We start from the raw sequence: 12,725 nt of genomic DNA, 5'->3' as shown, positions 1-12,725 counted from the left end.
TCTAGAAAGACAGTAGTCAATAATCAGGTGTGTAAATGTAAGTATCTTTCCAAGTAATAAGCGTGTCGTATTTGCGGTGCTTTCTACAAAGGAATGTCAGAAGCGAGGTTAATGGCCTCTTTTTTTTTCTCCACCTAATGGCTTTTTCTCCAGGCGGCTGGCCCAGCTGGGCGCCACAACGCATTACATCAAGGTCCCTTAGCTTTCTTACCGAAATATTTAAGACAGCAGTTTCCGCTACAGTGACAGTCTCATATAAAAATTTCAAAGGTCGAGAATTTGAGTTACAAATGTGTAGAAACAAAATCCTATAAATATAACAGTGTCCAAAAAATTTTCGTCGGCATTGTAATACCTTCACGCATTTACATACATTTCATAACTCTTAAAGTACGATTCTTGGTTTCCAACAACCTGTTTCACAAGCCAGAGTGAGTCCCTAACCACTACTCATTATTCCTTACCTTATTCGTCGACACTTCTTCAATATTTTATGATAACAGATACGTAGCATACTCAAATAACTCATATAGCATCAGCTTATTGATCATAAACATACCGCAACAGCATAATACACATAGTCATCGTAATAATATCATAACACCTCAGTCAACTCTCAAAATCGTCGTAGCTTCCTCCAATAATTTCAAAACCTAAAAAAAAAATTCTCCGCTCATGTCAAAAGTGTCATCTGCCTCAAACGTACTTTAAAAATCGTGATCCCATACCAAATATATCATTCAAAGCTCTCATAGTATCACAATGGTTCCAAAAAAATATGAACAGATCACAATGTACAAACAACCTACAATTTCGTAAGTGTGAAGTTATCCAACTGTGTAATTACGTAAACATCTGTCACTGACGTAGTAAAAAAAATGTTTCTTTCTCTGTTAAATGATCAGGTAGCTGTGTAATTTATGTGTTAGAGAAATATGGTACCGATGTGTAAAGTTGTATAAGCAAATACCATATTAGCTAGGGCTCCTTGTGCTTGCCAAACACATGGTACACAAAGTAAGCGTGTACCCCCTGAGGATTAATGTAATTATACCCTCAGGTGTTACAGATTACTGCAATGGAATGAAATGTATCACGGAAAACCTTTGTATCATTGTACTTCAAATATCTTTAAAAAATAAATGTTTTAAGTACAAAATTAATCTCTCAAATGCGTCTCCTGTAGCGCTAAATGTGCGTCTTGCTGTAAGATAATTCTGTGGAAATGTTGTAGTTATCGTCCTCTGTAAGCAAAGTTCTGCTGAAGTCAATATACTTACCTCATCATAAACGAAAGTGAAATGCTTTGCGTATGGATACCGTAGTTATTATGTACCTTACCGTGATCAAGAAAGCACTATAATATAACGTATTGTTGTGCTTCGAAAAAGGCTGTCTCATTGTAGCTATACCACAAAAGTTACTACTAAAACATGTTTTACTTTCCAGAATAAAACAGAAAACTGTGCAGATATAAAACAGAAACACTGCAAAAGCAACATTGTAAATTGTCACTCATTAGTAGCGTCGTGATAAAATCGTGTAGCTGTCACATAAACTAACCACTGTGTCATCTGGTATCTCACAGAAAGTACTTTAAATCCAGAATGTATTTTCAAGTAAACCAAAATGTTGCATTAAAATCTCATTAGCAGTACTAGTATGTGTCCTAAGTATGTAAGCCTGATAGTCGTTACGTAATCGTGCAACTAACAAGCAAGAATGTACAAATGACAACACTGTGTCGTCTGTTCACTATAACAATGCATTCGTAACTTCTGTTTAAAAATGTTCCCTAGGTTCTAGACTGGATACTTAACTTCAAACATTGTTGCATGTTAACAGTTTCTTAAGTCTCACAGAGCATACTATAAATGTGAAGTGAAAAGTTTTATGGCAAAGACAAATTTAAAAAGCAGATTATCTTTCAATAAACGGTTTTACATGTGAAATGTGGTGTAAACCTTTACTCTTCATAGTACTCAGACTTTCAACTGAAAAGCAATTGTCATGTTTTATACATCGGTAAAGAATGCTAAAATTTTTCTCAAGGCTAGCGTCTTATGTTATTTTTCTTGGAGCCAGCGGGCGCACGCGGCTGCCTGCTGTGCGAGTCATTGTCTGTCTCTTTGTTGGCGCGCGCCGTTATTGGGATTAGGAGACCTAACTTCTACAAATTCACTCTGACGAGAAGGCCCTGCCCTGTTTAAATCCCGCCAGTTCTGATGCAATTCAGGTCTGTCGTTACGATTATATCGTCTGTCGTCATGTCAGTAGGTTCCGTAGTTTCTTCCTTGTCCATCACGTGGTGGAGAATTTCTCCCTGAATCGTAACTGTGCGCCGAACTGTTGCGTCTGAAGTTATTCTGTCTCCCTTGATAATAATTGTTTTGGTTCCCATATTGTCTGTTTCTATGGTAAACTCTATCATGTTCATTACTATGGAAGTGCGATCTTTCTCTGTACCTATTATTCTGCCAACGGTTGTCATATGGGTGGTGTCTTCTTTGGTCACGATTTGTGTTGTGAGAATAGCCTTGTCGCGTCCAGTTATTATTTCTTTCATCGTGGAATTGCGACGGATATGACCTGTAATTGTTGTGTTCCTGTTTCCGCGTTCCGCGTTCCGCGATTGTCAGTGTCAATTTCTAATTCTTGTAAGAGTCCCTGAAACGCTTCAATGTCGTCTTTGCAACGTCCTGCCAAAATAATGTGTCGTAAATGTTCAGGCAATTTGATTAAGCAAATGCGGATGAGTTCTGAGGGGCTGTATGGGTTTGACAGGTACTGATTCTTGTGCAACATGTCTTCAAAATATTTCACAAGACTGGAGAATTCAGATTGTTCGAAATGTTTCATCATTATGATGCCATGTTTTACTCGGTCTTGTGTGGCTTGAGACCAATATGCTGAGAGGAAGGCATGGTAAAATTCTCCTTCACTGTGGCAATCGTGAATGACCGATCGCATTCTCACAGCTGGTTCATTCTCTAAGTAGCCACACATAAATTCTAATCTGTGTTCTAACGACCAGTTGGGAGGAAAACAATGAGAGAATTGATGGAGCCATGCTTGTGGATGAATGTCGTTGGCAGAATTCTTAAACGTTTTGAATTTACGTGTAGTAATGAACAGGTTATAGTCAAAATCATCGTGTCGGCGAGTAGCATATCGGTCATTGTTACGTCGTGTCGGCGGTTCCATCTCAAAATTCGGTGTGCCTTGCCAATTTCTTTCATAACTTCCGAAATGCCCTGTGTTATTATTTTGCGGCTTTTCCGTATTTCTAAGTCCCTCTTCCCGTGTTGGAGCGCGAGTGTCCTCTGAAATACGTAATTCTTGTATTACCTGCGTCAACTGATCTTGTACTTCCCGGATTTCTCTTTTGTACTGTGTATTAATTTGATTCAGATTTTGTTTCAGTTTCCTAATTTGTTCGCTCTCTTCTGTGTCATTAAAGACTACCGGTTTTGTGTCATTCAGATTATCATCTACTTTTGTAGATAAGTTAGTGAACTGATCTGAAAGTTCGGCTACTTTATCTGTTAGTCAAATTATTTCTTCTGTGTGTTTTTCTGAACCAAGTTTCAGAGTGTCCATTTGTGTTGAAATCGTATCTACTGCGTCCTTTAAGTTTTCCTGAGTTTTTGCAAGTTGCATAACTGAATCGGTAGATGCAGCTGAGTCAATTTTAGCTTGCAGGGTGTCGTGATTTTCATGAACAATAGTTTGCAGTTCTTTTATGGCTGCTTCGTGATTCTGTAATGCATTTTCATGACGCGAAAAAATAGGTTGGAAATGCTCACAAATTTATGTTTTTACGTCATTACAGACTTTTTGACATTTTGATTCGATTTTATGTAACTCAGTAGTTAAATCTTCACGTGTTTGTTCAAGCGTGGTGTCTAACTTTTGAAGATTTTGTTCCATTGTGTCTAACTTTTTAAGATTTTGTTCCATTGTGTCTAATTTTTGAAGCTTTTGCTGTGTTTGTCTCTGATTTTGTTCCATTATGTCTAATTTTTCAAGCTCTTGTCCCATTTGTTGCATTAATTGTAATAACAATGCACTGGTGTCTGGAACATGTACCTCAGTGCTTTTCGGCAGTGAATTTGCACCGTAAACATTCACATTTTGACAAGCAGAAAATGTGTCTTGACGTATTTGAGAAAACGGTGAGGACCCAAAACCTGAATCTACAATATTTGCAAAATTGTGTCCTGTCATTCCCGATTCCTGAGGCGAGCTGTTGCCGACCGATCGATCGATAATGCTTCCCTCTTCACTAATTGTTTCACTGTCCACGACATTGTTTGCCGCCCGCTCCATTTCCCTATGCACAATTGCCAAATTACTACTTTGAACATCAGTTAATTCATTACTCGGTGGCGCTATCACACTGCTTTCGTTATCACTGTCATTTCTCAGTTTACTTTGGAGCCTAGTATTACGTTTTTCACACGCTATTATTGTCACAGTATTTCACACGACAACACAGAAAAACACAATTTGAAGAGCAAAAATAAGAGAACACATTAACATAACACTGAAAATAATATCTAGTTAATTGCAGCTGCGAAATACTTGGTGCAAATGTACATGCATGCCACATCTGTTTTACTGTACAACAATGAAAGACTGCAACTACAAAGGAGATTTTCTCTATAATTACGCGCTGGCAATAAACAAAAGCTACAAAAATTACACAAACTACAAGAAAAAAAATTAGAAGATTCCAGTGAGGTATTCTCGGCTAAGGGTCGACATATGAAATGTCCCCTTTGAACAATTATACACGTGACTGGGCTTTAACTGACACACAATATTTTGTTAGCGCAACGCAATCTGACTTTCAATAATCCCTACAAAAGAATGGGCCCTGACTAACATTAAACTATACCTTTCACAAATCACTTACCTCACAAAAATCTTCGCTACTCAAGCTACTGCAATACAGCGAGCGCCAATACTGCCAGCTAAATAAAAGATTCAAAGTACTGAAGGCACTAACTACTGATAGGCATAGTTAGCAAATGAAAGATTTTGATAGAGAACAAACAATGTATTTACCTCAATAAACATTATATATATAGCAGTTCATGACAAATTTTAAAACTCCGCCATCTCTCTCCCCACATCCACCACTGCTGGCGGCTCACCTCCAACTGCGCAACGCTACGCGCTGTTCACAGCCAGCTGCCTAACACTACAATGGCCGACAACTATGCAAACCAGCCACAGACTGCACACAGCACAGCTAGTGATTCTCACACAGACCGCTACGTAACGTTGCCAATAAGAAAACATAAACAGCCTACTTACACTGGTTCGTCTGAAACTGAAGCAACTGAATTACATGTGTGGCATCTAACGCCTGCGGCTGTGGCCCTGAAAATGGATAAAACAGGTGGGATGGCCGTATTGGAAGACACAAATGGCATATATATATATATATATATATATATATATATATATATATATATATATATATATATATATATATATATATCCAAGGGAAACGGCAAAATCTAAGAAATGTTCTGTAACGCCCACCTGGAAAAACTGATTAGTGCACTACTGGCCATTAAAATGATAAACGGGTATTCATTGGACAAATATATTGTACTAGAACTGACATATGATTACATTTTCACGCAATTTGGATGCATAGAGCCTGAAAAATCGGTACCCAGAACAACCACCTATGACCGTAATAACGGCCTTGATACGACTGGGCATTGAGTCAAACAGAGCTTGGATGTCGTGTACAGCTACAGCTGCCCATGCAGCTTCAACACGAGACCACAGTTCATCAAGAATAGTAACTGGCGTATTGTGACGAGCCAGTTGCTGGGTCACCATTCAACAGACGTTTTCAATTGGGGAGAGATCTGGAGAATGTGCTGGCCAAGGCAGCAGTCGAACATTTTCTCTATCCAGAAAGACCCGTACAGGACCTGCAACATGCGATAGTGCATTATCCTGCTGAAATGTAGGGTTTCGTAGGGATCGATTGAAGGGTAGAGCCAGGGGTCGTAACACATCTGAAATGTAACGTCCGCTGTTCAAAGTACCGTCAATGCGAACAAGAGGTGACCGAGACGTGTAACCAATGGCACCCCATACCATCACGCCGGGTGATACACCAGTATGGCGATGACGAATACACGCTTCCAATGTGCGTTCACCGCGATGTCGCCAAACACGGATGCGACAGAACCTGAGTTCATCCAAAAAAATGACGTTTTGCCATTCGTGCACCCAGGTTCGTCGTTGAGTACACCATCGCAGGTGCTCCTGTCAGTGATGCAGCGTCAAGGGTAACCGCAGCCATGGTCTCCGAGCTGATAGTCCACGCTGCTACAAACGTCGTCGAACTGTTCGTGCAGATGGTTGTTGTTTTGCAAACGTCCCCATCTGTTGACTCAGGGATCGAGACGTGGCTGTACGATCCTTTACAGCCATGCGGATAAGATGCCTGTCACCTCAACTGCTAGTGATAAGACGCCGTTGGGGTCCAGCACGGCGTTCCGTATTACCCTCCTGAACCGACCGATTCCATATTCTGCTAACAGTCATTGGATCTCGACCAACGTGAACAGCCATATCGCCGTACGATAAACCGCAATCGCGATAGGCTACAATCCGACCTTTATCAAAGTCGGAAACGTGGTGGTACCTATTTCTCCTCCTTACACGAGGCATCACAACAACGTTTCACTCGGGAAGGCCGGTCAACTTCTGTTTGTGTATGAGAAATCGGTTAGAAACTTTCCTCATGTCAGTACGTTGTAGGCGTCGCCACCGGCGCCCACCTTGTGTGAATGTTCTGAAAAGCTAATCATTTGCATATAACAGCATCGTCTTCCTGTCGGTTAAATTTCGCGTCTGTAGCACGAGATCTTCGTGGTGTAGCAACTTTAATGGTCCGTACTGTAAAACCGACAATAAACTGGTAAAGCAAAGCGAGCCCCACTGCAAATTAAAGACAAGAGGGAGTGAAGGCGCCGCTAAAATATACATAAGAAACGGAAGTCCGTGACCGGCAGGCTTGTAGTTTAGTTGTAAGACTCGTCACCAGTCCTAGAGTCTTGTCCACTCGTCGCTAATAGGGTGCTTAAGGGATGCAGCGTTCTCGGAATGCTATACAATAACTCATACAAATAACATTAGTAATTTTATTTCCAGAAAGCAAATTGACAATACTTGACTACAGCAAATGTCGCTAGCTAGGGGCGACATGAGAACAGTAGAGTTAGTGCTCTACACAGTTCAAAGAAACACTTGATACGGATCTGACAGCGTAGCACTAATCACGCCGCAGACGGGGGCCGATCAAAGCGGCCGAGGCTAGCAGTAGCGTCGTTTATATGGACTTGTTGCAGGGTGCGTGCCTGGCGCGGCGCGGTCCAATTACGCGCACCATCGGCCGCCTTTCCCCTACCGCCTTCTCTGGTATTGCGTTCCGCATCTTCGTTCCCGTTCAGGCGTTTGTGGTTACGTGAGAACCATTTCGACTCGACTAGATTCTCCGATGGTGCATGTGCCATTAGCCGAATGTGGTCGCAGTGTATGTGAAAGAGATGGCCTCTGGCAGCTATATTTCGGGGAATGCTGAATGGCCAATTAGTCCGTGCCACTGACGTCGCCCATCGAAAATACGTTTCGGACCGTGGAACTCCAGAACGGCGTGACAATCGGCTTGACGTCCCGAGAAATGAAGACAGAACTTCCTTTTTCAATCTCGAGCTGAAGAGACTTTTCAAAATATTTGAAGCAATTGTTAGATTGGAAGTGCGTGTTTTAAAAGAAATATTTGGTAAAAGTTGTTTTTACTAGCAATATTCCGAGTTTCAAGAACATCACAGTTTTGTACCCTCCAAAGATACAAGATTGAGGGCACGATTAATACCGCAGCTATTTACAGAGTAAGGGATCTGGATCTAAAACTAACTACACGCAAAACGACGACTCCTACAGCAAAGCAGTAGCAGAGAGATGAAACCAAAGTAGGAAAGAATTAAGAACAGTATAAAACTAGTCGAAAGAGTGAATACGTAAAATAACCGCTGAGGTCGTGTAAAACATACGTTTCCATTGACAATAGCTAGCTACATTTTACCTCTCCGTTTGGGATTTAGACTGTTATTATAACTTACTGTCTCCGTTTCATCAGCTGGAGGGCGTGTCTCTCTTACCAAATATACGCAGTGAGCACCTACTTGTTGAAAGTAATTTTTGTATTAGACATAACTGATAGCCCAGATCAGCAATAGTGGTTAAAACAAGTGGCAGAAGTTAATTTAAATTTTTTTACTGAGAAATCTATTGACATCTGCGGCATTCAGAACAATTTGTCCTTTTACAGGCACATTTTGTATTTAACACATTTGATATTAATGCACCAGAGGTTGCTGCGTGTTGACGGATTGTGCCGTGGGTTCTTCTTGTTGCAGAGTGGATGGGCAGCGGTAGTTGGAGGCAGTGGCGCAGTCGTGTATCGAGGCAGTGCAGACGTTGCCAGCAGGTTGGTACCACTCTGCAGGTTCCGCAGAGGTTTCTTAACGTCCCATTTAGTTTTGCAGCACAAACAGCCTTCCATTAGATAGTGGAAGGTGATACAATTTTGATAGCTCCTTCAGAAAACAAAATACTTAATGACTGGTTTGAGACATCTTGTTGATTTCAATTGTCTCTTTCTTCCATAACATGACTTACACATTCACAATAAATTAAAATATACTCAATGAAAAATTTGGACGAACGTAAGTTTCACACACCTAGGAAGCTAATTAGATTCATCATCAGCTATCCAAATGTAAGCTGAAATTCCGCTCATTGAAACTTACATCACTCCCTCCAAATCAAGCGCTATACTCTGAAGATTTTCTTACTATTGCGAACATGAATCTCTCCTCACGTCATAAAATTTCTGTCACTTTCTACATCCACTGAGCTTTCAGACACATGTACAACATCATATAAATTAGATATTGAAAAGTATTATTTCACCCATTAAATGTAATTCTGGAGAGCTGACGCCCTTTCACATTCGCTTGTCGCACAAAGGAATATTGTGGAACTTCTGTTTTAAATTCACATCCCATCGACATTCCAATACAGTCTGTCTTCTGCACACCTACTTAACTTAGCCAGTCCAATATTACTTCTTCCTAGGGTGATTCCTACAATTGAAAGTGGCACTTATGGTACCACCATAATTATTTTTCATTATAGTTTCAGACCTACTGCACTTAATAACATCGCTTTAATGTTTTCAGCCATGTCAGCTATCACTCTTAAAATAATTTTAGACGTATTTCATATACTACTCGTTTTTCTAGATAGCGAATGGAATTGTTTTTCCGATGAAATGGAAGAATGACTTAACCGTTCACTTAAGTTTCGCATTTTTGCAGTTCTCACCTTGTGTCAGCTATGATCATCGCATTCAGTAAACGTGTTTGAAACATACTTTTGAACAAAATGACTTCTTCTTTCCCATGCGATACTGGTAACTATAGGGCCAGTCATTTTACACTACACAGGATCAGTAATTCCACTGCTATAAACTTGTGGTTAATGAATTATTCTGAATTGGAGTCAGAAGTAGTAGTTGCTGACATGGCCCTACATGAAGGCGATTGGTACGGAGGAAGGTGGTACAAAAGCTAGTGAATGCACAGCATTATGACATAGGAAAATGTTTATGAATGTGTCTATCCAACAGTCAAAATTGATAAAATTTCTTATTTATTGTAGTAACACATTTTCAGATCTGATCGGGGAGAAAACTGTGTTTCGGGCAGAGAAACGTGTTGTAGATGTCACAAACGATCAGCTTCACTGTAATGCTGACAATCAGTGAACGGTATTCTGGCAGTGTGAAACAGTAACAGATGACCTATCAATAAACCAATTCTTGGACAACTGTAGCTTATCAGTTAGTGATTCAGAGAGAAAGGGTATGATTTATGGACCACCAACATAACCCTAAATCTAATGATGTATTATGCCTACCACATATTTCAATTACAACGATGTTTTTGTTCCGATCAGATTTGAAACTGGAATATACAGTTCAGTACCAATTCATGGAAATAATTTCATAAACGGTTACTGATCTATTAACCAGAAGAAAGGTTTAGTAGACGGAATTTAATGATAGGGGTTGGAGAGTCGGCGACATGCAGGTCGTGATCCGCGGCTGTACGCTAATGTCTTTAGCTGTACCATAGGCCATAACACAGTGCTCACAATAGAGTGCGCTGCCGATCGTCATCCGAGCGTAGAAAGGGATCCTTAACCTCGTCGGTTTCCTTGGTCTTAATTGACAGGAGAAAGTTTCCGTCCTCCCCTGTCTCCTATACCACATCCAAACATTCACACACTATACAACGCACCACAGACAACAACACTATGCCGTTCCCTACCTGAAGGATTGAATATGTATGCTGTCTAACTTTTATTTATTCCAAAGGCTTCATCGTACACTACGCTACGAATCGGAGAAAAAGTGACACTGCTGAAGTCTAGCTTCACCTAAAAATTGTGACAAACTTTGCGATATCTGACAAGATACAATAATTGTTACAGAGGAAATTAGTTTCTCAGTAGGTAGATGAGAGTTAAGTCTATTCAAATCGTACATTTCCATGTTCCGGTAAGAAATGTCTGAAAGTGAGTATGCAGGGCAGGAAGCCGTTAAGGATTTCTGGCCTTCTGGTAATTTTTCCTGCCTGGGGTTCACTGTGATGTAATTTTTTTTAAAAAAAGATGTCATGGTGACCTTCGTCTGTAAGAACTATTTATTCATGAAATCTACTGTTCCAGTGGAACTATAAATACGTGCAGAATTGCACTTACAAAGTGTATTTTAATCACGTTTACCTATGCAACCCGCATAGCCTTTTCTTCCTATTCATATGGAGAATTTTTGGATTGCCCAGATATACCAGCAGACATCCCTCATAACTTTATTAAGTGGTTTAGAATATTTTTACTGTCTGAGCAATCACTGCACTTTTTGGGATATCGTAGTAAATTTATTTAAGATGCCTGTAATGTTAGTTCATACTTTATTAATTCACTCTGCCTACGAGCCATGTGTTAAACGAGAGTTTGTCTTGTTCGGCTGTGCAATTCATCTCCAGTGTTTCTGTTACAGCTCATGCACGAGTAACACTAATGAATTATTATCGCTGAGAGGTTTGCGGGGAGTTTTGAAAGTGCAAATTACCCTAATGACTTTTAGTGCTTATGACTTACACTGAATTACTTTACAGCGTAATAAGTAAACTACTCTTTTCCTCCCGTAAATCGTATTGGAGCTTTGTATAATGCAACGTTACTTTAACGAATTTAGTTAACTAGCTGAGTCTTGTTATTAATCTTTAACATGTAGATTATTTTCTCTGACGATAACAGACAAATATGTGACGTTTGAATATTATGTTCCTGCTCACAGCCTCACGTGCCATTAACAAAATGAATTGGTTTCTCTGTAAGATGTTTGTGTATGACTACAATTACTTTTTTCTTTAGCACAAATACACACTTATTCAGTCGTAAGAAATCGAGGCAGGATCATCTGCTCGTACTTTTAGTAGAGTGCAAAGATTTCTTTCAGATTGTCTCAAAAAATCGTTCACAAAAAGTTAATTTGATGTGGTATTTCTTTACAGGTTTTCCTACGAATAACCTAGCACTGCACGACAGCTGTGCGACACGTCTGCAACATACAATTGTGATAAAGACTGACGCCCATACAAAAAATTATATTTTTGTTTCAAAACGAGATATATTGATGTTATTGTAATTTGTATGATTTTAATAAATTTATAGAATGTGTTGTGTAATACTGCTATATATACTTTACTCGTCAAATTCATTCATTAATCGTAGTGACGATAAATGAACTCAAGTTCATCTAGTGCAGCCGTCAGCAAATAATTTCGGAGAGTCATACTATTTTAAAAGAGTGTAGCACTTTAATGTTGCAGGTTTCCCGGCGAGTGAGGATGATGGTGTTTAACACTTTCAGATTGTCTACGACAAAGTAACCAACATTTTCTTCTAACAGAATTATCACTTCACTCCATTTGTACGGTTTGGGAATGTACTGTACAACGCCGTTCATGCAGTAGCATGATTATGCTCAGTGTACTATTGCTCTGATAATACTCTATTACATACAGTGAGAACTTGGGCAACAGTTAATGATCTGCAGTGCCAGACCAGAAAACCGTCTCCGTTTGGTGACACTGAAAGACTTATCTCAGGTAAATTTTGTAACTGAAATTTAGTGAAAGTTTGATGACAACAGCATCCATCGAGACTGGAAGCATATAAGTTATTTTTTTGCAAGATAATCGATTTCAAAAGAGTACGTCAACCTCAAGGCGCTTCAACACAACAATCAAAATGAATGTTCTCTGTGAAAGCGAAAACACACCATTAACGGAAAGAGAGAAAGGTAAGAAAAAACGACGAAGTTCGAGAAAATAATTCTTCGCAGTTTAGTGGATCCATCTAGTGTAAATGTCCCCTGCTGTTTGAGGAGTGGGTAATGAAAGACTGGTAGAATCTGTCAGAAATGTAAGCATATATTCCTTTAGCGTGTTTTGAGAAGTAATAAGAAGCTACTAACAGCACACCCGTGCAATACTGGTAAGAACTCATGTTTTCTCCACGAAGTTCTTTTCTTTTGAGAAGACTTCTGTCTC

At 39.7% G+C, this 12,725-nt stretch overlaps 1 protein-coding gene across 1 annotated transcript in view; it reads left to right on the top strand.

Moving 5' to 3' along the window:
- The window catches only part of LOC126223418 (uncharacterized), an 84,104-nt gene extending 72,301 nt beyond the window's left edge, over positions 1-11,803 (top strand). Inside the window, exons 5-6 of the mRNA XM_049942197.1 lie at positions 8,457-8,527; positions 11,685-11,803. The gene's annotated coding sequence lies outside the window, so the exon portion shown is untranslated. The remainder of the gene's footprint in view (positions 1-8,456; positions 8,528-11,684) is intronic.
- The last annotated feature ends 922 nt before the right edge of the window (positions 11,804-12,725 follow it).

The sequence above is a fragment of the Schistocerca nitens genome, chromosome 1 (assembly GCF_023898315.1).
Source record: "Schistocerca nitens isolate TAMUIC-IGC-003100 chromosome 1, iqSchNite1.1, whole genome shotgun sequence".
NCBI classification, from domain to species: Eukaryota; Metazoa; Arthropoda; class Insecta; order Orthoptera; family Acrididae; genus Schistocerca; species Schistocerca nitens.
The sequence above is the reverse complement of the archived record's forward strand: the minus strand, read 5'-3'. Positions and strand labels throughout refer to the sequence as shown.